At 44.3% G+C, this 26,055-nt stretch overlaps 2 long non-coding RNA genes across 3 annotated transcripts; one reads left to right on the top strand and one right to left on the bottom strand.

Annotated features, from left to right (window-relative positions):
- Positions 1–322: 322 nt before the first annotated feature.
- Positions 323–12,779, bottom strand: LOC128408849 (uncharacterized). Of its 2 annotated transcripts, none has more exons than XR_008329163.1 (4): positions 11,916–12,779; positions 10,812–10,876; positions 10,040–10,131; positions 323–3,088 (listed from the first exon to the last, which is right to left on the bottom strand). It is a non-coding gene; the product is annotated as an uncharacterized LOC128408849 (long non-coding RNA). The 2 variants fall into 2 exon arrangements; XR_008329164.1 differs by lacking the exon at positions 323–3,088 and adding an exon at positions 9,486–9,535.
- Positions 12,780–15,714: 2,935 nt separating this feature from the next.
- LOC128402436 (uncharacterized) lies at positions 15,715–25,284 on the top strand. Its single transcript, XR_008327693.1, has 3 exons — positions 15,715–15,787; positions 18,325–18,387; positions 24,557–25,284. It is a non-coding gene; the product is annotated as an uncharacterized LOC128402436 (long non-coding RNA).
- The last annotated feature ends 771 nt before the right edge of the window (positions 25,285–26,055 follow it).

Raw genomic sequence — 26,055 nt, 5'->3', positions numbered from 1 at the left:
GGATCTTTTTACTACAGTGGTACCTCAGGTTACAGACGCTTCAGGTTACAGACTCTGCTGACCCATAAATAATACCTCGGGTTAAGAACTTTGCTTCAGGATGAGAACAGAAATCGTGCTCCGGTAGAGCAGTGGCAGCAGGAGGCCCCATTAGCTAAAGTGGTACCTCAGGTTAAGAACAGTTTCAGGTTAAGAACGGACCTCCAGAACGAATTAAGTTCTTAACCCGAGGTACCACTGTATTCTCTCCTACCTCTTCCTTCCCTAGTTAGAGAGTGGGTGAAGGTAAAGGTAAAGGGGCCCCTGACCATTAGGTCCAGTCATGGACGATTCTGGGGTTGCGGCGCTCGTCTCGCTTTATTGGCCAAAGAAGCTGGCGTACAGCTTCTGGGTCATGTGGCCAGCATGACTAAGCCGCTTCTGGCAAAACCAGAGCAGTGCACGGAAACACCGTTTACCTTCCCACTGGAGCGGTACCTATTTATCTACTTGCACTTTGACGTGCTTTTGAACTGCTAGGTTGGCAGGAGCAGGGACCGAGCAACGGGAGCTCACCCCGTCGCGGGGATTTGAACCGCTGACCTTCTGATCTAGGCTCTGTGATTTAACCCACAGCGCCACCCACGTCCCTAGAGAGCAGATAGGAGGGGCCAATATCTCCCTATAAAAAAGAAGAAGAAAAACAAGTCTCTCAGATGGGGTGGGGGGAAGGAGGTGAGCAAAAGCCCCAATACTTTATTGCTCTATTTAGAATCTTTGAGTTGGAAAGGGACCCAAGGGTCATCTAGTCCAACCCCCTGCAATGCAGGAATCTCAGCTAAAGCATCCATGACAGATGGCCATTTGGGGACTAGCTGAGATGATTTCTGTGCTGCCAGCACCGCCCCCCCCCCCAGGACTAAAGCACTCATGGTCCGGGGTGCTTACACATCATGGTACTGGATTTAAATCACTGTATTGCTCAGTGATAATTTTTGCAGAAGGAAGGCTGACTTCCTTGTGGGCGGGGGCAGATTCTTGCTTAAGATTCCTTTGGGAGTTACAGCAGTGCTTGCTCTGAACCCAGAGCCGTCAAAGTTCACAAGAAAATTCAGAAAAGGATCATTGACTGCTGCTTATTCCTCATTTATGAAAGAACGAGGCCAACCCCTGTGGTGGAGTCAGACTTCCTGTGAGGTGCTCTGTTGACATCATTTGTTATATTAATTATAATAGTGCTTTAAGAACTCCTGCCATGAAGCAGGTCCTGAAGTCCAAGATCTACTGATACCCGGCATTCTTAGGCTGCATTCTTAGCACTGCTGGGATATTTTTTTATTAAGGTCTTCGCCCCTAAAGATCTGAAATGGGGGTGGATGACAGCAGAGAGTTGACGTGTCCTCCATCTGTACACGCATGCATGGCGTTAGACATGTAGTAGAAAAACCATCATTGTTCACTGAGCACCGAAAAGTGCTTGGCATGGGCTGATCTTCAGTGATATTCTTCCTCCATCCCGCTGCCTTTTCTTCCACCAAGACCCACACGGAGCCTAGCATCCACACCCCACTTGAAAAGCCTCTCATTAAAATTCAGAAAAACAAAGTGGCTCAGTCCCTTGGATGCACACCTGGAAACCTTGGAGATCTACACAGACAAAACGCGTATTGCGATTCTTAATTATAAGCTGTGGGACTTACTGGGGTAGGAATACTTTCTTCCTCATCTTCCAGGGTCAAACTCAGGCGTGCTCTGCTTTCCTGTTTAGCTGGCGTCCTGCTGTGGTTGCGCTTGCTGTTGTTTGTCACTCCCGAAACCTGAAGGGAATCTCTACCTTGAGAATCAGGTCAGGAAGCCTCAGCAGCCTCAGGAGTGGGTCACTGCAGTGGACTGCAGCTCCCTTGACACCCTGTTCTATATGTTCTGGCTGTACTCAGCCTCCCCTCTACTGCACATAAGTCTGCTTCGTTTCAACATGAAAACAAAGGAACTCAGATACTGGGCAACTGAAATCTGAAAGAGAAAAGGAGCTGTGAGCCCAGGGTACTGTTGCATTCGGTTACAAGGGAGTGCTCAGCTGGTGTTTCAGGGAGACAGACCTGGAATGGAGGAGCAAAGGGCTTCTTCTTCCAAAGAAGGACACACAAAATCGGGGAGAACCGTGGATCTAATCTCCATGCTGAAATGTGCAGAATATGTTCCAGCTGTGTTCATTTATTGTATTCTGCATCTTCTTTTGACTTGATACTGCCCCTATATGCATTGCAGTATTTTTCAGCCCAATGCATTAGAGAGAGGATGAAGGTATATGGTCCCTTGTTTGACAGGGATAGGAGAAGTTAACCTACCACCACAGCCCTTGCCACAATATTCCAAAATTCTGCTCAGTGGTACAGCATGTTCTCTGCATGCAGAATGCCACAGGACTGATACAGGAGAGCATGGAATAAATTCTCCCTGAAACCGTGGAACGCCATTTTTTGTCATTGCAGACAGTACTGCGCTACATAAATGATTGATTTAACATGGCATAAAGCAGCCTCCTAGGTTCCTAAAAACCCAGATGCAGTCCAAATACATTAAGTCAGTTATATGCAATTAATTCAACACATCACCCTTCAATTTGCAATTTGGAAGCAAATGCATAGCACCCTGCTTTTCAGATTCTCCAGCCACCATCAGTAGGAGAAAGAGCGTCATGATTTCCCCATCTTCTTCTATCCCTCTCTGCTAGGTTTCTTTGGGATCTTGACTTTGGCAGCATCACTGACTTTGGAATGTGGCTGGGAACTGCTGCTTCCCCTTTCACATGACCTGATACTGTCCCAGGATGAGCTGTGCATCATCACTGCTCTCTAAGCAACTGGAAACAATGAGACAAAACTGGAGGCTCCAGCAAGTTCTCAGCCATGTGCTGGAATGCACCCAGGTGTCCTGGCTGGGATAGAGCTGCATGGCAAGCCCTGATATGTAAAAGAATTCTCTGGAAAGTATCTGCATGTGTTGAAAATTCCAGAGCAAAATGTTCCGTTTTGTAACTACTCTCAATTGCACTGAAGTTATGGCATCAGTGACACATTTCATGCAAGCTGATTCCAGCACTCGGCATCTGTTGAAATCAACATTGAGGTCTGTTAAAAGGGTAGCAGGAGCAAAGGATCTCAAAATGTGACTTTGGGTGGCATTAAACTAAATTTGCACAAGTGGAACAACTTTCGCTTCTACAACAGGACTCACCATAACATCCTCAGATCTGGCCAGGGGTGGCAGGGTGGGAGGAACCCAACAGAACAGATTTATTGGGTGTAAATGGAGGAAGAAGGAAGTCCTGTTGCACAAGTGGAAATCATCCTACTGACGCAAAACACTACTTTCAATTATGCAGCCTATAGTGACTCTGACACATTAGGAGTATTTTCACATTATTGTGTTTTTTTCCGCTGCACGATCTATTTCAGGACCATCAGCCATAGGCAGACATCAATCACAAGGCTTCAGGGAGCTGTCCTGGAGCCCTGACTCAGGAATCTCTAGGCTACTGCACCTCTTTTGGGCCTTAGGAACCAAGTGGCTTCCTTCTTTGCCCCTTCTGGCTGCTTCTGTCTTGGATTCTTGGTCTTGCAATCTTTCCCTCAGTTTGTACCAATTACGCTACTTGCATCTGCCTCACCTGGCCCGACTACCTTTCTAGAGCTGATCTCAACTTTGCCCTTCTGACTGTCAGATTCTCTCCTTGACTGCAGCAGAAGCTAAACCTAGCTAGCTCAAAGCTTTATCATACCAGTGATGATCACTTGCCCTCATGCTAGGATATTCATGAAGGCAGGCCCCGAGTTTATATGTCCATGTTGCACCATTCACGGGGCAAGTAAACAATTGACAAGATGAAAACTTCTGGTGGCCATCACTGTGCATTAAGTAGCCAGGTGTGGTTGCCCTCAGGTAGCGAGTGTCCCAAAATCTTCTGTTGTCAAGTTGGAGAGGCCCTGTGTGACAACCACAGAATAGAAGCATAGAATCATAGAACTGTAGGGTTGTAAGAGACCCGAGGATCACCTAGTCCCTCTGCAATGCAGGAATTTGCAGCTGTCGTACAGCACAGTGAATGAGGCTACCAATTTTGTATATGGACTTGCCTTAGGAGTTCAATATTAAAGTTAGTAACCCTATCAAGTAAAAGTAGCAATCTTATAGTAAATGCTAGATATGCATTGAGGCTCTATAACTCCAAGAAATCTGGGGAAAGGGGCTAAAAATCAGGGAGATTTCTGAGCAACTTTCAGCTTGCCAGCTCAGAACCTCAGAAAAGACTACATCATTAAGTGAGACAAAATGACTGGAGGTTAGGGAGGTTGCTATGTTAATAAGTTGGAAAGACTCTGATGATTCCTCATGCTGGAGCTTCTCGGGGAAAGCAGAATTAATTCATGGCATATGCTCCCAGCATCTGCTGCGGTGGCCTGGAGTGGCGGGATCACAGGGCAAAAGAGTGAGAGCCAAATTTTTGCATTCCCCCGATCCTTTTCTGCCTTGGCATGCAGCCTGTATTCACTAGGTAGATGGGGAAGCCAGAGCCATACCCACTGCAGCCGAGTTGCCCTAGAGCACAACATGCGGCTTGAGGGAAGAAGATGACTCCTGAACTGAAAGGAAGGCTCTGTGATGGTTCCCTGATTAGCAGATGAGTGCCCCTTTTAGTTACCTGTGCAAACATACTGCGTTATAGATTTGATCAGAATCCGCAGTCAATCGCCACTTCCTAGCACAAACTGCTGCGTGGCCTTGATTTGTGGCTGTTGCTATTATTCCACCAAGGAAGTCAAAGCTGGGGCAAAACATTTTGCTACCTGAGGCAAAGGACAAGATTCCCATTTCAGGTGCAGAAGACCACTGAATCTGACTTCAGCACATGCCAACACGACAGACTCCTAAAAGATGCCGAGAGGCAACAAGAACACAGGATTTCAGAGTACACACAGGGCTAAATGCTTTTGCAGTGGGCTTTTGCTAAAGGCACTTGAGCATGGCCAGGAACACAGGAAGCTGCCTTATACAGAGTCAGACCAGACTGACTGGTAGCAGATGTCCAGGGTTTCCGACAGGGGGCATTCCCAGCCCTACCTGAAGATGCTGGGGTTGAGTCTGGGATCTGCTTAGCAGATGCTCTACCACTCAGCCATAGTCCTTCGGGGTGGCTTTTAAGAAGTGGCAACCTGAGAAAGCACAGACAATTCCTTCTCCCCCTCCAGTCTCCTGCCTTTCTTCACTCTTTCACTGAGTTTTCCTGCAGGCCTTTTCAGAGCAGCTCCAATCTGTTATCAAGGTCCATCTCCTGTCACTTTCAAGACCACTTCATTACCCCTTTATTATTCCTCTTCTTCTGCTTATCGTTATTAATAATCGCTCTGGATTGTTACGAGTGCTGACAGCTGCCCCTTGTCTATTCTTTCTGTCTGTTTTAATCCTGCATGCTTATCTGAAATAAAACCTGATCCTTTTTTTTAATTAAAGAAATCTGGTCAGCCTACTCTTCCCCATGCAAAGAAAACGCTGATTGCTTCTCCTGATACATAGGTAGAGATCTTCAGGCTTAAAGGGCAGGCGGATGGGCAACACAGTATGTTCTATAGTTTGGAGAGGGAGGACATCTCGATGGTCACTGCCGGGACCAGGCCATAGGTATGCCTATTTGCACCCTTGTTCACATGGTCAGTGGAGGCTGGGCATGTGATCCCTGATGTCTACAGAAATGTTAGGAGGGTCTTCTGCAAAGGCTGTTTATAGTTCCCAAATGGGTGGGATGAGCCTGTCTAGTGATTATGTTTACTTCGGCTATAGGAAGCTGCCTTATTTTCAACCAGACCATTGGTCCATCCAACTCAGTATTGTCTTTACACGGACTTGCAGTGGCTCTCCACGGTTTCACGTAAGTGGCACTCCCAGCCCTAATGGCAGATGTCAGGGATGGAAGCTGGGACCTTCTCCATGCAAGGTAGATGTTCTGCCACTGAGCTACTGTCCCTTCTTTCACAGTTCTTTTCTAGGCATGCCATCAAGGTGGAGCAGACCTGCTTTCTTTTGCTCCAGAGGGAGAGTCTAACACCAATGGGTGGAAATTGCAGAGAAGCAGATTTTGGGTTACATTAAAAGAAATGTCTTCATGGTAAGAGCTGCTTGACGGTGGAACAGATTGCCACAGGAGATGGTAGCCTCTCCTTTGCTGAGTCTAATCCAAGCTGCTGTAGGTGTATCCTGCACTGCAGATCATGCACCGAGCAGAGATCAGACCTTCCTGTTCTGTGATTCTTTGCAAGTGAGGTCCCTTCCAACTCTCTGGTTATTTGTAAGTAAACATTTATTTTTAACTGTTCAGCCCCAAGACCCTCAAAACAGAAAACAGGTAAGCAGAAAACAAATCAAAATACAAAATAGAAGCCATTAAATTTGAACAGGATAAAATAACAGCATCCACCACATAACAGGAGATAAGCTGGGGCTGGAAGAAATAGATCATCATGAAATGTCTGACGGAAGGGGATGGCTTTCACCATCCACCAAAAACAGGCAAGTGAAGTGGCCCAAGGAAGGGAGTTGCAAAGCCGAAGAGCCACCATGGAGGAGGCCCAGTCCCATGCACAGCCACCAACCTATCCTTGAAGATCTCACCTGGTGGGCAGCATCATATGGGAGAAATGGGCCAAACCACTTAGGAGTTTAAAGGTCCTAAAGGTTCAGAGGTAAGTTGGGAGCCAATGCAAGAACAAGGATGATGTACTCCAAGCAACTGGGCCTCATCAACACCTTAACAACTCTCAAGCTGTCGTTAGCTCCACAATGGAGCTAATAACACAATTAAAAATAATGCCAGGTTGTGATAAAAGAAAATTGCACAAAAATGATGTACAGCTGGTATCTGACACCTGGTAAACAACCAAAGATGTATAAGTCAGAATCGGATGCCTGTTGGAAGTGGAAGGAGAAAGAGGGCACCTTTTTTCATATGTGGTGGTCTTGTAAGGGCAAAAGCATTCTGGGAAATGATTTATAATGAGTTGGAAAAAATGCTTTTAAAAATGTTTATTAAAAAACCCAGAAGCTTTCCTTTTAGGAATAATAGGTGAAGAGGTACCGAAGAACAAAGGAAGTTATTCATGTATGCTACCATGGCTGCTCGAATGTTATATATATCAGCAATGTCCAACCTGTTGACAGGTAGATCCCCAGATGATCGCGGGATCCTTATTGATCACGGGATTAAAAGCAATGTGTAAGGAATGTTTCCGCCCCCCTTGCGCTGTCCCTACATAGCGTCAAAAGTGCGATATTTTCTAGGCTGTTGCCGACGTTAGTTGGCTTTATGGTTGTGTGCTCCTGTTAGCGCCGTAGTTAATGGATAGCCTTTCCCCCCTAAAAAAAGCTTCTCCTCCCTCCAATGACAATGGGTAGATCACTGCCAGTTTTTTTATACTGGGAGTAGATCGCAGTCTCTTGGGAGTTGGACGTGCCTGATATATATAAATAAATTATATATGATATATAAATACTGGCAGGTATCTATAGCTGGGCTAATACCAGCTTTAGATCTGGAAAATGGGGGCAGAGGGAGATGATACACTTGTCTCTAGCACTACAGCATCTATAAAAATCTGAGTTTAAAAGTTTATTTAACGTTAAGTAAGTGTCACTAGACCTGATTCCAGGTCTCCTGTCTTATGTGGTTTGGCTCTGGCACATGCACAGGGAGAGGGAACTGTGCTCCACCCCCAATTTGCCCCCTAAATAGTAAAACCTACGACTTGTATTACAAACTAAGTTTTTATATCCCTTAACACCACAAAATGTTGCCCCTGGGCACAGTTCACACATTCATCTGCCAGCTACTGAATGCTAAATCACGGAGTAAGGCACAGGCAGGTGTGAATCAATGCTAAATTACGGTGAATGACTACGGCAGAGATTGGAGATCTCTGTGCATCAGAATGCGTGTGGGTTTATATATTGTTCTGTTCCTGCATACTTCTACGTTCAGCATTTAAGCATATGACATCTGTCCACATTGCAGTCTGATCACCAAGTCTTTTGTATACGTGTGTTTGTCATCTATTATTGGACACCTTTGTTCTGTCTATACCATATCAGACAAATGATTCCCCCCCCTTCCTGTTGGTTCTGCAGATCTCTGGGCCCATCTCTCTCCCTTGCTTCAATCCCCTTGTTCTGCTTCTGCCTTGCGCATATGCACCAGTGCGTGGCTGAGGTTGGAAGTATTTATGGCAATTAAAATGTTTTGCCTGGGAGCTGTTTTGGGGCTTTTTTTTTGAAGTGAGGATTTTTCAGACTTCAAGGTGTTAACAGCCCCCTCTAAATGGTTTTGTTTTTTAATTGCAGCAAATGACTGCCGAGCCATTAAAACATGCGCCTCTCTCTCTCTCTGCAGTTGTTTCTAAGCCCTTGCAGTCCTCCTTCTATTTATTCTGTTTAATTCAGTCGGGTAGCTTCGGGGCAATGAAGATCAATACTTTACTTTGATAGAAAAGAGTCAGGTTTGAAACACAGAGATAAAACTGACACATTTTGTATAAATTTAATTAAAAATGCACCTTTAGTGGCTTGTTGCAAGCACAAAGCAAACCCCTCCGTCTAGCTCCCTTTCTTTCCTTCTCTTCCTCCCTTCCTCTCTCTTTCCTTTCTTGTTCCTAACAGGAAATCTTGGGATCGGCCTCGCCAACAAAGCAAGGCTTATTTTGTTGTGTTCTCCCTCCCTCCCTCCCCTCCCTTGCTTTTTTCCTCCTGCCTTGAAAGTTTAGCATTCAGGGAGATGGAAAGCATGTGAAATTCAAAACAGACCTTCTGCTCTCCCTCCTCTGCTTTGGTGTTGGTGGTGGAGGGAGAAGGCTCCCAGGTGATCACGGGGCAAGGGCCTTTTTGTGCAAAATCCCAGCAGACTAGTCCCCCTGGGGCATTTTCCACGTGGCTCTCCTATGGCTCCCCAACCCCCTACTTCTGGCTTTGTGAAGAGTCCCTTTTGTGGGAGCATTACAAGGCAGCATCTCTATTCTCTCTCCCCAGCCTTTCCTCTGCCTAACTCTGCTGCCAGAGAGGACATTTGTCTTGTGTTTTATAATCTGGCCCTTTCACCCGCTTCCCCTACATGTCTCTCTTTCTCAATCCTGTTTGGCTCGGTTCATTTTTCACATGAGTGGCTTTCCTCCCAGACTCCCCTCTGCTCTTGCCTCCGTTCTGCTCAACACCAATAAAATACGCACAACACAGGTAGGACAAGGTGCCAGGGCTCAGTGTGACAAACAGCTCACGCACCACTCAATAACCATGGCTGTAAATTTCCCCCTGCTCACCTTCCTCAAGTTGGGAGCCCAGTGGTCATGGCGGTGCTGGTGGAGGGCGTTGTAGCTTGCTTAGGTTCCTGAAGCAAGCAGAAGGACACAAGTGGTGCCTGCCTGAGAGCCAGTGCTTGATCCGGCCCTGCCCTTTGCAACACCACTTATTTACTTACTTACTTACTTCATAAACCCTGCACAAGGGTATTTGCCTGACACTGGTGGAACAGAGGATTTAGCTGTTCAGTTACAACAGGAAAAGCAATTTATGTGGGACTTTCAAGCAACACTACCACTACTTTTCAATTGCTAGGGATGTCCCGCAAATATAATACAGATGCTCTGAATTGAACAGCTTTGGAATTTCAGCCTAAATTTGTTCTTTTGTTTTTTAACTTGGTTCTTTTGCTGCTTCCCTTCATCACAGTAGATTTATGGTTCAAATTTAGAGGCAACTGTATTCTACAGCTGTGGGTGCCACTGGCACTCTCCTAAGTACCAGACTGCCTGCTTAAAGCACATATGTAGCTCATTTCCCTCCTCAAAGAATTCTGGGCCCTGTAGTTTGTGAAGGGGTGCTGGGAATTGTAGCTCTGTGAGGAGTAAACTGCAGTGCCTACCATTCTTCGAGGAGGGAAACACGCTTCAAATGTGTTTCCAAGGTATAGTGTATATGCAGCCTGTATAACCCCACTGATTGAACAAAATAAGAGAAATCTTACCAAAAGCTTGGTGCGATGTGGGTGGGGCAGGAGCTTCTTCTACTCCTTGTCTGACCAGATTGAAGCAACACTGTCTTTCAGTGGCTTGATTTCTAAAAATAAAGATACACAATGTTCTTAATATTTATTTATTTTTGCTTGGAAGGTTATTAAAGATATTGCTGTGGTTGTAAGGGGTAATCCTTTTACAGTGGTACCTCGGGTTAAGTACTTAATTCATTCCGGAGGTCCGTTCTTAACCTGAAACTGTTCTTAACCTGAAGCACCACTTTAGCTAATGGGGTCTCCCGCTGCCGCCGAACGATTTCTGTTCTCATCCTGAAGAAAGTTCTTAACCCAAGGTAATGTTTCTGGGTTAGTGGAGTCTGTAACCTGAAGCGTATGTAACCTGAAGCATATGTAACCTGAGATACCACTGTATTCAAAAACACTGTAGCACATACGAATATTTCAGATCTCACAGTGCTGGCATACCTCTTGATTTTGGTAGGGAGAGTCCCAATCTTATGGTCATTTTCACATGGAGTATTTTTTTTGTTCTCCTTATGTGCCCTAACAAGATACTAACACATACACACACAGTTTGAGACTATTGGTAGCAAAGGTGAGCCTTTGATTATTGCATACTCAACAGCAGACTTTGTGGTAAAAGCAATTAAACAGCAGCTTTGAAACGTGCCAAGTTGCAGCGCCACAACCCCTTCAACTTCATGTCCGTCAACACAAAAGGAAGGAAGTAATGAGAATCCAGACGGGGTGCAATGAATCTCACCTGAGCGTTGAACTCCTCGTGTGACCTTGAGCAGGTTGTGATCTGTCACTGCTTCGGTTCCTCATCTGTAAAATGGGAACAGCAGTGACCTATCCTCCAGGATTGTTGTGAAGGTGAACACACAATAAAATGGCTGCTAGCCAATATATACTGATATACAGGGGAGATATATATATATATATATATATATATATATATATATATATACACACACACATATACACACACACACACAAAGAAGCATTTTAATTACTGTACTGCTTCCTATTTTGCCTATTTCATTCACAGGCAAGATAAACATGGCGAGAGGAGAGTGGCAATGTCTGTAGGCCTGCTCCAATAAGAGATGACTTGAGAAAGCGCTCTCCATTTACAAATGAAGACAGCAAGCATCCTCAGGACAAAATGGATTATAACCGTCCCAGCAGAACCTGCTTTAAATTGACAAATATTGTGGGACGGCGACAACATGGGGATGATGTTGTGTGCATGGCACCCCCCAAAAGACATGCCTGCATCCAGCACAGAATGCACATCACCATGCAGTGTGCAGCCACCCTTAAGGAAATTACTTCCCTCAAAGAATCCTGCGAACCGTATTTCCCCCCTCAAAGAACTACAGTTCCAAGTATCCTTAACAAACACGGCTTCCAGGATTCTTTGCAGGGAAGTCACATGCTTTAAATGTGCATTGGATGCGTGCGCTGTTCAGAGGGGCTATTTGCACAACAAACGCGGGACAAAAACAAACAGGAATGTTTTGCGGGATAGAAAGTTGCGGCATTTCCGTAGGTAGTTACGGGGATATGCACTGGTTGGAAATGACCACCCCAAAAAATTTGCTGGTGCGAACAGTATTGAAAGCTGGATCGTGTATGACTGCCCTGATAGCATCCTGAGCAGAAATCATCTCGCAAATGTAATGAAAAGGTGGTTTGGAGGAGCCCTTCAGTGCCTCCAAAAATGCCAGGCCTGAGAAAACAGGTATATTTTCGAAGTCAGAGTACATGATTGCCTGTCATGGATTCCTGTAGGGGTTTGTGATGAGTTTATGGGCAGAGAAGTGTCCCCTGGACTATCCTGACGCGTGTACCTGCCTCTTACCTGAGCGCAAAGGAGCCCAGGAGCCATACCGTTGTTCCTCAGAGCAGCGATGAAGGCCGAGAGGCGGGCGGGGATGAGGAGCGCGCGTTGCTTATGGCCGACTGCAGAGCTGCCATTGCTCCCCGACTGAGGCCTTCAATCCCCCAGCCAATGCAGAAGGAAAAAGTTTGCAGGCAGGCAGGCAGGCTCTGCTCTGCTTTTTCGGGGGCTGGTAATTGCAGGCACGAGTCACTTTGTGTTTGGGTGGGGCGGGGCGGATAAAAAATGGCAAGCGGTAATTGAAACAGAATTGGGAATCAGGACCCTCCGGGCAGCACTTGTTGAAAGAAGAAATAAAGATCGCTTGGGTCACCTCTTTTTGTAATTTGCGTTTAATAATCGTTCCGGGAGGTACGCACAAAGGGAGAGCCGAGACACGAGACGAGGCAGCCCAGCCAGCCGCTCCCCACCTCCCGCTGTCGGCGGAGAGGAGGGAGGCCTGAAAGAGAAGCCGCCTTTCAAGTGCGGGGCGGGACCGGCCTTGCATCTGCCGGCTCCAAAGGACGGAGGCTGGGCTCCCCTGGTGAGGGGCGGCCGGCCCGCCTTTCTGCGGCTCTCCGAGTCAGCTTCCGCGGGTCTAGGCTGACTGAACCCGCAAGTGGGCCCCGGCCCCGCTGGGTCTGGCTGGTGCTTTGGAGCAGAGGCCATGCCAGCTGGTAACGACTCCGGCGTGCATTGAAACTCCAGTTGAAACGCGCTCTCCTCCCCTCTTCCTCTTTTTTTCCCTTTCTTTCTCTCTCTCTCTCCCGTCGCTTTTTGTGGTTCCTTTCCCCTGGAGCTGATGCTGTTTTGTTGTTCCCAACTCTCCCTGGTTTGCACTGAGGAGTCACTGCAAAAACACAAGGGCCCTCTTTGAATCTGAGTTTCAAAACTGGGGGCAGTCTGCATCCTGGGCAGAAGCTGCAGTGAATTTGTCATTAGGTTTAGTACAAAGTGGTGGTCGTAGCAGGGGGAGGTGAGCGACCACAGATTTAAAGCACATCACCCACCACACACAAGAAAAGGAATATTGGGAATTGTGGTTTGTTGTGGGTGCTATTATCTGTAAGGGGTAAACTACACTTCCCACGAATCTTTGGGAGAAGCTGTGTGCTTTAGAATGTAGCCCAGAGATCCAACATTGATCTCAGTAGAATGAAGTTTGGAGTACATCTGAGCATGCACAGAATGCATGTCTCCCCAAACTGAAATTGGTAGAAAGATTGGGTCCCTGGCACTTTGCATTTGAGAAATGAATTGCTAGTCAGATTGATATCAATGCCAATTAGCAGTCCCAACTCTTTTAAACAACATCCCAGTCATAGCATGAACCTGGAGCACATCCTTCCATATAATCCTCAAGTTGAAATGGAGATATGATTTCTGCCACCTGCTAGGAGTGAAATACCTTGCCCCTGCCTCATACCAGGTAGAACTGATGTGTGACATGTGAACTGACGGAGCATGTTTGGATCCCATCCATAACATATATCCACTGTGATTGGCTGCTCGGCCAGTGTACCTTGCACAGTGGAGACCTGCAAATGTGGGCATCCACATTGGGGGCGTGGGGCAGTTTCCATCCTACTCCACAGCCCGATCAGCACTTTTGCTGCTTCCCAAGACCACTCAGGTGGCAAATCTCAGTGACACCCTAAAGGAATAAAAGGCATGATGCATAACTAAATAAATAAAATAGCTGCTTTGACCTCCCTGTCCATCTTCTTTCCTAGAGTCTCTAGTGCATCTTCTTATTCCTTCCTTCCTTCCTTCCTTCCTTTCTTTCTTTCTTTCTTTCTTTCTGTTCATTTTGCTCTCCATCTTTTTGAAAAAGACTCTAATTATAAAATACAAGATTTTAAAGGTGGGGCAAATCCATAAACTACAACCACAACAATTTTTATTTCCCCCATAACTGAGGGAAGCTTGCTGTGCCAAAGTCCAAGAAAATCTGAACTAGGCAAGCCTACACGGGCCATCTGTCCCCAGATGGTTTAAGTAAGTCCTGCTCCCAGGTACATCTGTTAGCCTCCAGAGAAACAGGGAAGATTCAGAATATGATGCAACTCCTGGTACCATGTACTGACCAAGTAGGCCAGGCAGAACTAATGTGCTTTATATTTGTGTATTTGTTCGTCATCAAACCTTTCTTTATCAGTTGAATCTGTCAATATCATCCCGCACAAGGGCGGTACATCTTCTCATCCCTCGGACTAGAGCGTCCCTTTTTACCCTATTTAACCTGCCTTTCTCATTTCCCTTCTTGGAGAGATGGTTAGTGATTCTTGATTTCATAGTTCTTGCCTGCAGCCAGAAAGAAAAACAGCATCTGTTGGCTGCATCTGAACATGCCAACCAAGTTAACATTAAGCCCAAAGGGCTGTGCTTAAAGGACCATACTGCTGCTGTCAACTGCCAAGACTGGGCTGGGCTGGGAAGGGAAGGTGGAATTATCTTCAGTTTTTCAGTGATGGCTATATAGGGAAGCTCAGGCTTTCTTCCCCTATAAAAACCTGAAGAAACTATTCTTGTATGGGATATTCAGTGGATTAATTAATTATGTATCTGTTTTGGTTTTTAAACTTGTTCTAGCCACATGTTCTAGCCATAGCATCTCAACTTTGTCCTCTCAGTATATTGAAATTATGACCACCTGTTCTCTAACTTCCCTTTGAACTAAATCTTAGTTGTCTTGGCCAGAGACACCTGAAAATGATAAAAAGCAGACCCACTCTTCTTCCGAACAGCTTAGGACAAGGTATTAGCTCCTTACCCTCCCAATTTTCAAAACTACCGTATTTTTCGCCCTATAGGACGCACTTTTTCCCCTCCAAAAATGAAGGGGAAATCTGTGTGCGTCCTATGGGCCGAATACAGGCTTTCGCTGAAGCTTGGAGAGCGAGAGGGGTCAGTGCGCACCGACCCCTCTCGCTCTCCAGGCTTCAGGAAGCTATCAGCAAGCCTGGGGAGCCCGCGGGAGTTCCCACAGGGCTCTCTAGGCTGCGGATGGCAGCCTGCTGCACGGAGCGCGGGGCGCGCTGAAGCAGAGCGCCCCATGCTTCGGGCAGACATCGGCCAGCCCCACAAGCTCGGGGGACAGCGGGGAGGCGCAGCGCCGCCATCCCGCTGTTCCCCAACCTGGTTTTTTTTTGGGGGGGGGAAATGAAGGAAATTTTTTTCCCCTTTATTTCCCCCCAAAAAAACTAGGTGCGTCCTATGGGACGGAACGTCCTATGGGATGAAAAATACGGTATCTTCTGGGGCAGGTTAGGCTGAAACGTAAGGGACTTGTCTAATATCACTCAGTGAGCATCATAGCCATGGTTGAATAGGATTTTAACTCTGATCACTCCAACCTCAGCAATCTTATGCATCACAATGTAGGCTACTGGCTCTCCATAGCATGAGCCAGGACTGACAGCTGACTAATGTTAATAAGATCCCCAGCTTTCCCTTCCCATTCCTGGCCCTCTCAGTATTAAGGCTGCATATTAATAAGGCAATGTTTAGACTGGAGTGCCTAAAGGATTTTATAAATATGTGATGTCAAACTATTTCAAAATGAAGTTTTTCCCTTGGGATGACTTTTATAAAAAGTTCAGGGCTGTCAGATCTTTGTCCTTGCCTTGACTTTGGTCAAATCCACACCATATATTTAAAGCACGTCGCTTCCCCCAAAGAATCCTAGGAACTGTAGTTTGTCCCTCGCAGAACCACAACTCCCAGCATCCTTAGCAAACGACAATTCCCAGGATTCTTTGGGGGAAGTCATTTGCTTTAAATGTATGGCGTGGATGTGACCTTTCTATGGACATGTGGTCCTATTAGACTTTCCTTCACTTTCTAACAAAGATGTAGGTAATATTTAGGTTCTTAAAATTATTATTGTAGTTAGATTTTCAAATTACGTAAATTTTTGAAAGGGGAAGGGCAACCTGGTGTGTGTGAGGGCAAGGGCAACATTAGCTGTCATATTATTTGTGGTGTTTGGCCTTGTGTGGTTGGTGCCAATGAATGCTTTCATCCTGTTGCAAATTGCAGTTGTGAGGGTATCTGATTCTGATCATGAACATAGTGGTGATGGCAAAGAATTAAAGCCGTGTCATCCTGCGTTATGGCTCTAAACCAGCTCATTCTTCCATGCCTTCTAGGTCTTAAAAAAAACAAAACTTATGCAAGGCTAAATGACATGAATAACACCATGACCCTCATGGTCACATCCTCAACATACATTAAAGCACTTTGGCCTAGGGATCATTTTATTGCAAGTCCCAGCATTGGGGGGGGGGGGAGCCATGACGTTTAACAGGTTAAAAAAACACAACCCACACTGATATGTTTGTATTAGTTATATGTAGCTGGTGGTCATACTTTAATATCAAGAGAATCACGTGCTATGGCTATCAAATAGTTCTTACTTTAAGGGAAAGCCTTGCATTTTAAAACACAACACCTCCAAACCTCCCAAGAATCTCAGAGAAGAAGCAGTGCTAAACCTAGTAAGTTCTGAAAGAACAACATATGTCAAACGGCTTTCTTACCGTTTTTGGAAATACGTGACCTGTGTACGCTGTGATAGTGGTCTATCCTTATTGTCAGATAGATTTACAGCTTTCTAGACTCTTGCGTCATTAAACAGCCTCATTGTAAGTATCCTCATAGAGGTGCACACTTCCCAGTTGGAACACAGGTGGGAGAAGGCCTAGCAAAACTATAATAAATGTATTAACAAGCACACACAGGCAAATTTATGTATACAGCGCGTACGTACATATACACAGACAATCTGGCCTGTTCCTCCCGATCCCGTAGCTCTCTTCCTCCCATCTGTTTGCTGTATAATTCCTTGCTAAAGTCACTTTCTCTCCGCAGCCCGCAGGCCTGGGTGCAGAGATTTGCTCCCTCCTTTCCTCAACAGTCCACTGGGCTTGTGAACATGTGTTTCTGGGAGGCAGAAACCAGCTGGCTGGGGGAATATTTGCATATTCAGCTAAAACTGCCAGAGCTGAGCTGGGAACGCCTAGAGGAGCCCATGGCAGGACAGTCGAAACAGAGAAGCTTTGGTCAGCTAGAGGTCAAGTGGAACAGATTTCCAAACCAATGGCCAGATGGTGGGTGGAGATGGGGGAAGGGAAGGGCTCAAACTTTTGCACCAGATAAATAAACTGTTAAGTGAACAGCTGACCAATGGGCTGCAGCCAAGGAGTGAGCAAATGTACTTTGAGAGCAAAGCAAATACAGTAGTACGGAGCTTTCAGGGCGGGTTTTGGGTTTATTTGTTTCTGTTTGTTTACAGGCAAAATGCCTGCCAGTCTGCAGGGGAGAGGATTTTTTTTGGGGGGGGAAATTTTTTTTTGGGGGGAAGGCATAGAATTGGGAATGGGTGGGGGGTCATTATGTTGCTTTGCAGTCTTTACATCCCATAGCATCCCTGGAAATGAAAGTTGGACCACCCATGGGGCCAGGGCTAGGAAGATGATTTTGTACCTATCACAACTGGCTTCAAGTGAGGTAAATATTTATATGTCAGGAAGTTCAGAGCCCAGGGAGTGGTGGTGGGGCAACCATGAGTGGTCAAAGCGAGAAGAGGGAAAAGACTAGGAAGAGGAAGTGTCAGCAGCTGAAGGGGTAACTGGGCTTAGTGAGCTGGGAGAGTCTGTGGAAGAGAGAAGTCCAGTATCAGAGGCAGAAGCTGAAGCAGGGGAGGAGGGAGGCCAAGAGGCAGAGGTGAGTCTGGCTGGTGAAGAGTGACGGGTGTTTCCCCCTCCTGCTACTACACACTCTTTTCTCCACTTGTCTCCCAGAAGCAGAGGAGGCACGAAAAGGGTCCCCTCCCACAGCGGAAAGTAAGACATCAGGTGGTCCCATCACCTGCGACCCATGCAGTTTGGCCCTCATAAACAGCAAAGCAGAAAGTAGCTGTTTAGATTTTGAGGGCCATCTCCTTCTTTCGCTCACAGTGTTCTCTTTTCCCAAGATGCACCTTTTTGATAACCTCTGTCGCTTGCAAACACTTCTTCCACTATGACCCATTTCCTTCCCACACTATGGGCAGTTGCTGCAAGATGCCTGGCTCTTATTTGTTTTATGAATCCCCAGCTTCCATAAGGGATTTTTTTTTTAATCGAGCTAGAATAGATCCATAACCTTGCAGGACAAGGACATCTGCCTGGCTGCTGGTACACACGCTGCGTTGCATTTCTACCGCTCCCCCCCCCAATTACTCTTCATTCCCCTTAAGAAAATAAAACATTCTCCCACAATAATGGGAGCCCAGGCAGAAATCCTTTGCCTCGTCCCCATCTTGGGTTTGGTGGGGTTTGGGCTAATTTAGGAATAAGAGACAGTAGGGAGGAGGTAGATCAGCTCTTTCCGTCTGATTCATTTGCAGGCTGGGATGCAGGAAAGCAGGGTGGAAAGACAGAAGGTGCTTAGGGAGCTGCTGAGAGATCAGGTGACTAAGGACCACGCTGCATGCTGCAGATTTCCTACACGCAGGTCAGCTGCATGTAGGAGACTTTGTGAACCTCACCTGTAGATTCTGGTCAACATGCTTATTTCACACTAGGATTGGGGGAGATAGTCAATTCAGTATGCATAAAAAGCTGGCTCTGTCAAACACACACTTTCCAAAACAGTGTAAGAAGTGAAACAAAACCATCCTTCAAAATTTGCGTTTGTTCAAATTTTGCAATACAGTTCTCCAAACCAAACTTTTTCACGCAAATGCAAATATTAGGGGGAAGTGTGCACAAATGTGAAGATACTAGTAAGAATAACATACAAAAATGCATTATATGGATGGAAATTGCTTGCAGAGAATGTGTACATTAGTCAAAACTACATTTAAATATGTGTTTATTTGGAGAAATTGCCACTAAAATGCAGGTGAATTTTCACAAAGATTTTTTAAAAACATATAAAGAAAAAAGCAAAATGCTGCAAAATGTGAGGAAGTGAATTTACCACTGGAAAAATGAGAAACAGAGAGAATCAATTGGCAGGTACTCCCACCCCTATTTCACACTGTGAATATGTGCTAGAAAACTAGATTAGGTGTTGCTACTAGCCAACACAAGAAGCTCACGGCCTCATATGCACTCTCCCTCCCATTTTATTCTCGTAACAATCCTGTGAAGTCGGGACAGGGTGACCAACTCAGTGAGCTTTATGGCTGAGTTGGGATTTGAATCTGGGTCTCCTTGGTCATAATCTATTACATCACATTTTCACTCGGTTAGTCATTACACTGCATATGCAATGAACAAAAAACTCACATTTCAAATGCTTATTAAACACGACAATCTTCATACATTTCACACACAAAGGCCCAATCCAATGCACATGTTTACATGGAAATACTAATGCAGTTTGCATAAGACTGCAACCTGAAGAGGAGAACAGCAAGATGCCTCCGGGACGGAATCAAGCACATACCAGAAATTTAGGTTTGCACAATTGAAGTGGAATAAAGCAATCTGTCTCCCTTGAGAAACAAATCCACCCCCCTCCAAAAAACCCCTCACTTTTTGCAGTTAGGAAAGTGATGGGGAGTTGTATTCAAAAGTGTGGAATGAATGAATGATTAATGGGAAGACTTATAAACACAGCACCAGCAAATCATGATGAATGCTCATTGCCAAATAACCACCCCGTCAAACAAAGAAGGATGAATGCTCAGTAAAGACGGAACATAGTCTAACCGCCACATAAGCTTTGTGCAAGCAAATCAGGATGAATGATCAATAAACAGGTTGTCTGAAAGAGCTCTCACTTCATGACCATCTAACACGTGGGAGAATAAAGTAGGCACATTTGTTTTATGATACATGGACTAACAAATTCATAGTAGATAGCGTGTGTGAGAGAGCTCCTTCCTTGGAATCTGGCATGGTATGTCAAAGAAATTTTGAAATACTTCAGAACGGATCCACAGTGCTAAAGCTGCTTTCTGAACCGTACAGCTTTGTAGAGGAACTCAGGACGAGAGAAGCAGGCTCCCTCCAGCCATCACTAGAGGTCTCTCTCTACCAATGAGTTCTTGTCTGGAGGGCAAGAGGAGAAAAACACACTTGCTCTCAATAATTTCTTCATTGGGCACTTGACATCTCACAGCTTTCTGGAGAGCACAAACCCAACTCACCTATAGAGGTCTGTATTTCTGTGGTTCAGTGCTCCCCTAGATGCAAACTGACAGGGAATGCCCTGCATCATGGCTTGCAATTGCTCCATAACTTCCGCAGCACCTGAAGTGAACGAGGGCCTTCTTGCACAGTTTCATGTACGATAAATGCATCTTTTGTTTCTCATTTGTTGCATGTTTCCTCCAAGGTTGTGGAGGGACACAGCATTTTCCCACCTCTCAAAGCACAATGTTTTGTATTTGGGGATGTGCAATTGCTCATTCATTGTTATTATTTTCTGTGACATGATTAATGATGAAAAATGCAACTCACCCACCTGCATGCCTGCACAATTTTGGGGCTGTGCACTCCCCTGTTTTACCGCTACAATAAAAAAGCACTTACCTAGTGGGAGGGAGAGTTCAGAACATTTGTTGAGTTTTCTGAAAAATATGTGTAATCAGCTTTTTTTTTTTTTAAAGGGAGGCCAATAGACTCCTGCAGCAACGCTAATTGTTATCTCTCCCGCCCCCATTACCTGGAGACAGGTGACTTTGTTACTGTCACTGTAAAAAAAAAGGTTTCCAGAAATATACTGCATTATATGAAATGGAGACATACAGGGAGGAAGCCAGGGGCTTGCCCAAGACTTAGGGGTCAGCAGAGGGACAGCCAAGCTTACAGGAAACACCCATTTATTCAGGATGGTGAAAACTGTTAAGAGCTTCAAAAAGATTTCTCCAAATCTGTAACTGGGCAGCAAAAATGGCAATGCAAATAAAGATAAAGTTGAAACAAAAATTCCTAACTTCTCATTGATGGGGCAGCAACAGCAGGCAAATGAGCTCAGGATCATGATGGATAGTTCAATTAAGACATTAACTCCTTGTGCAGGCAACGGATTATTTAAAAAGGGATTAAAATTAAAACTGCAAGTATAATGTCCATATGCCACATTAGGTATCCTATATTTGGCTCAGGTCCCCCTCTCTCAAAAAGGCTCAAAAAGGATATTATGGGACTGGAAAGATGCAAAAAGCAGCCACCAAAATGATCAGGCAGTTCCCCAGGAAATGTTTTTTTTTTCCTTTTCAGTTTAGGGAGCAACGACAAAATAACCAAGGAGATCCTGATAAAGGTTTATAAATGGTACATGTTGTGGAAAAGTGTCCAGAGTTTAGTTTTATTTTATCCCTCTCTCCTAATTCTGCACTTGGTGTCATTCAGGATGGACAAAAGAACTTCATTGCACGGCACATAATTTTGCTGTTGCAAGATGTAGCAATGGTCATTATCTTAAATGGCTTTAAGAGGGGATTAAGCGAATTAATGGAGGACAGGGCTAGTCATGATGGCTAAACAAATCAGTATTATTGCTCAATAAATAGCCAATGTTGCCTAACTGCCCCAGAAACAAATCAGAACTATTCTTTGTTAAGCAGCTGAAGTTGTGTAACCTTTCCACAAAGAAATCAGGATGAACGGTCAACCTACAGGTCACTGAGAAACGAACATCATTTGGGGTTACAGAATGCAACATGGTCTAATTCGTGGTATGCATATGGAATAGTCAAGCCATCTTTACATTTGCCACATTTGAGTCCACATGGCCGATTTCTGGGCACTGATTTAGATTGATTCTATATCACTTAACCAGAAAGAAATGCAGGGGGCTGCAATGATTAAATGGGCACAAGATATTGGTCATAACATTATGTTTGCTGACTGGGAACAGTTGTGGACCACCGGTATGAAATTTACGGCATGTAATGCCTTAAGAGAGAATATTATGAAAATGATATATAGGTGGTACATGACACCAGTCAAGCTTGCAAAAATATATCATTTGCCTGATAACAAATGTTGGAAATGTAAAGAAAATGAAGGTACATTCTTTCACCTTTGGTGGACATGCCCAAAGATTAAGGCTTTCTGGGAGATGATCTATAATGAAATGAAAAAGGTATTTAAATATACCTTCCTGAAGAAACCAGAGGCCTTTCTCCTGGGCATAGTCGGCCAATTGGTGCCAAAGAAGGACAGAACTTTCTTTATGTACGCAACAACAGCAGCAAGAATACTGATTGCAAAGTATTGGAAGACACAATATTTACCCACCCTGGAAGAGTGGCAGATGAAGGTGATGGACTATATGGAACTGGCGGAAATGACTGGCAGAATCCGAGACCAGGGAGAAGAGTTGGTGGAAGAAGATTGGAAGAAATTTAAAGACTATCTACAGAAATATTGTAAAATTAATGAATGTTAAAATGATGATTGGATTGAAAAGGGGGTGTTAGCAACAAAGTTAATAAGAATATGCAAAAATGAATTGATAATGGATGAAAATATAGAGTTATAATATGTTAAGATATAGAGTTAAGATAAATGAAAGAGGGTAAGGATTTGCTGATTTGATTATCTAAATGGGAATACAAAAAGGGGAGGTGTGAGGAGGTGAAGGAAACAAGTTAATGAGCATAAAGTTATAAAAAATGGATTTGTTTTTAATTCTCTTTTACCTATTCGTTTTTTGTATACTGTATTTTTATTTGAATTTTTTCTTTTTTATGTATTTTTTTTAGGTTTTTTTTATTTTGTTCTTTTCATATGTTCTTTTTTGTATTTTGTAAACTGATGTTTTTGTAAAATTCCAATAAATATTATATGAAAAAAACAGAAAGAAATGCAGGGGGTATTCCCTTCTCCAAAAATAAATAAATGCAGGTAATATTTTTCCTGGGCTATCCTTGTGTTAGGATACCACCCATGGAGATGGCCAGTCTGACCTAGTTCCTGTCAGCTCTTTGATCCATAGGGGGCTGAGATGGTTTGGCCTTATAGGTTTGCAGGCCTTAGAGCTCTATAGAGATATCAAAAGTGCTAAAATAGCATTTTCAGTCCCTGCAGTCAGCATCTTATTTAAGTGCTTTAAGAAAGTGATCTTGCTAAGGAAGCAAGTTTTATAAGGGATTTTCTAGGATGTTCTTTCCCGTGTAGATAACTTTGTTATCTTGTCATCGTCGTGAAAACCCCTGGCACCGCCATCTTTTGTGCCACCTAGTCAGCAATTTCTTTGGTCACCATTTGAATCCCTCGCAATCATCATCAATCTATCCAGCCTGCCACAAGGCTGGAGAGGATCAATCTAAGAGCAAAGAAGACTGGGCTGTTTGCAGATCTTTGGGGGCTCTCGGGGGAACCTCACAGCGTTTTGATGAGAGTGAGCGTGGCAGGAAGCTGGGGTGATAGATTGAAGAAGATGAGGCCATTCCTTGGTTGAGAGGTGATATGCAGCAGCTGTGACAGGTGCCTATGTCTGTCCCCTGAACCTGCAATCTCTCCTAATAGGGAAGATTGAGGAGCCCAGAATGAAACATGTCATGTCCAAGAGAGATGGGCAGACAGGTGGGGACTCCAGGGTTGCAAGCTGCAGAAAGGAGATGAAGGGAGGGAAAGGAGCACTCGTGGCGACGCAGACACTCATCAATGTGTTCTTTGTATGCTTCCGAAATGGCAAAGCTCTTGTTAGATGGTGTTTTAAAACTTGCAGTTTGCTTGGTGAAATTGAAAGAATTAAACTGAGAAAAGGGAAATCCATAGCTGAATGCCAAAGAGACATGCTTCCAAGATAGTAACATCAAATTCAATGGGATTTCCTTCCAAACAGATGTTGTTTTGGATTGAGGTGTGATTCTTCTTCTTTCTGGGGATTTATCTTATATTAACACTGCCAATTCTTCATCTAAGAAATCTCCTTTTCCATTAGTAATTTGAAGCCAGAGAGAAATTAAATGGGTATACCTTTTTGTTCTGCGTAAATCAGATAATCTGCCTTTAATAATTACAGATGGAAATCTGAACAGAGAGTACCGTACTTCATTCATGGAAGGAGTTTCTTTGAAGGGAAGCAGAGTTGCAACTCTCTTTCTGTGTTCCTTTCATGGGATGACTACATTGGATGCCACCCAATGTGTTAAACTATGTGTGTTGTAAAATTTTATAGCACTTTCCCTGGGAAAGATGGCCAAGGTAAGCCATCTATGGCACTGATGAACAATCCAGATCTCCTCCTACCTATCTTCCTTTCTTCTGTGCAATTTCCCCTCACTTCCTTGGTTAGCTTTACCTCTGGTGTAGCATTATCTCTATGGTTGTAGGCACACTTCAGCCTCTGAAACACCACAGTTTGAGTTTAATGGCACTTTTGTAGACATTGTTTTTCAAGGTTCCATACCTGAAAGCTATGCCGACAGCATGAGCAACTGTGAAATCATTTCCATCTGTCCATATGTGGCTCTCTGTGGCTAGTGCACATTAGTTTATTTGTCCCCTCCCTTTTCAACACCCACTGCAGTCCGTTCCCCCTCTCTGCAAGTGAACTGTGAAGTCTCAGTTAGTTACGTACATTGCACTCGGTGTTCGTCCAGAAGCTTTCTTCTCCTGCAACATGTAGGCAACTTTATAATTTCTCTGACAACTGCATATCTCTTCTTGCAGGGCACTCTGGGTATGCTCAGAGGCTCGTTCTGGTGCGACAGAAGGGCTAATTACTGCCTGCAAAAGTGTGTCTTATTATTGCAAGACTTCAATGGCATTGTAAGCTCATTGTAAGCGTCTCTCTGCCCTATCTCCAGACAGGAAGGAACTTCACACAGCTTGATTTATTGAATGAGGACTGCAAAAGAAAAGAAAAGAAAAAGACACTTCAGGCTCAGATGTATTGGCTTCCTGTTATACCAATCAATTCCACTAGAGCCATTGTGGTTTCTTAAAGGGCAACACACAGCTATGTTTGGTTGACGGGCAATGCACGAAATGGATGCACCTCAAATCTATTAAACTGCCACCATAAGCAGTCAGATGATATGGTTCTGGGTGAAAATAGTTTATAGTGATTGCAGCATTAAGCTGATCAAAGCTTTGGGGTTTTGATAAACTGTAGGTATTACTTTTTTATTATTTTAATGCTATGGTGGAATCTAGCCCCTTTCCAATTGATCAGTACTTCCAATGCATCTGACTGATTCATTTGCATTTCTGGTCACAGAGCCATTTTGCAACTCAATTCCTTTTCCTAAAAATAAGAAATAACACTTAAATACAGTAACCATCCTGCTCCTCCCCACTTAATTAATTGTTTCATGAGCTTGTTTGGTCCTAGAATTAGTTGTCTTCCATCCAATACTGAAATCACCCATTTAAGCACAGTAGTAAACTTTTCATCCAATGTGTGCATCCAATGTGCTTCTGGTTTTTATTATTGTTCTCATCAGTTTGTCAAGTTTTTTAAATTATTGTTTGAGATCAATTTGATTTAACATAGTTGTGTAAGACCAGTGATAATAAAAGGAAAAATTATCCTTCTTGATTGAGTAGGCAGATTGCAAAAGACAATGGACTTGTATATGTTTGCAGCTGTTTGCGTTCCATTTAACGTAATCTGCATCATCCCTTAAACTGCAACAACCCAAGACAGTGATAATCCAACTACTTTGGGAAAATCAGGCTCCAAATCACTCTGCTCAGGTTCGCAGAAAATTTGTTTTGGTGTTTTGGGGTAGATGGATCAGCTGTCAATTTCTGCCTCTCCCCTTTCCACGACCACTACTTCCTCAGTGCTTTCAGTTCTTTTCCAAACTATTTCCCTCCTTTTGACCCCTCAGATTTGCACAATCAGAAAATTGCACAAGAAAACCATATTAAAAATTTCTAGGGGTAGGAATATAAAGGAGGGGAAAGTGGAGCATGGGAAGGAGAGAAAAAGTATACTTAGCGCCTCACACAAAAACACAGAAAACAGCTCAGACATATACTGAATATACCATCACACAGAAAGCACCCTGCTCACACTCTCTCTCACACAGAAAGTGCCCCATACAAAGCAACAGGAAGTGTGTGCACAGACACAAAATCAGAAAATAATAATAATTCTACACTGGATATGTTGGGCAGCAATCTGAAAAGTGTGATTTTCAATCGGTTTTCTTCATTTTCCA

Source organism: Podarcis raffonei, chromosome 1 (assembly GCF_027172205.1).
Source record: "Podarcis raffonei isolate rPodRaf1 chromosome 1, rPodRaf1.pri, whole genome shotgun sequence".
Lineage (NCBI taxonomy): Eukaryota > Metazoa > Chordata > Lepidosauria > Squamata > Lacertidae > Podarcis > Podarcis raffonei.
The sequence above is the reverse complement of the archived record's forward strand: the minus strand, read 5'-3'. Positions and strand labels throughout refer to the sequence as shown.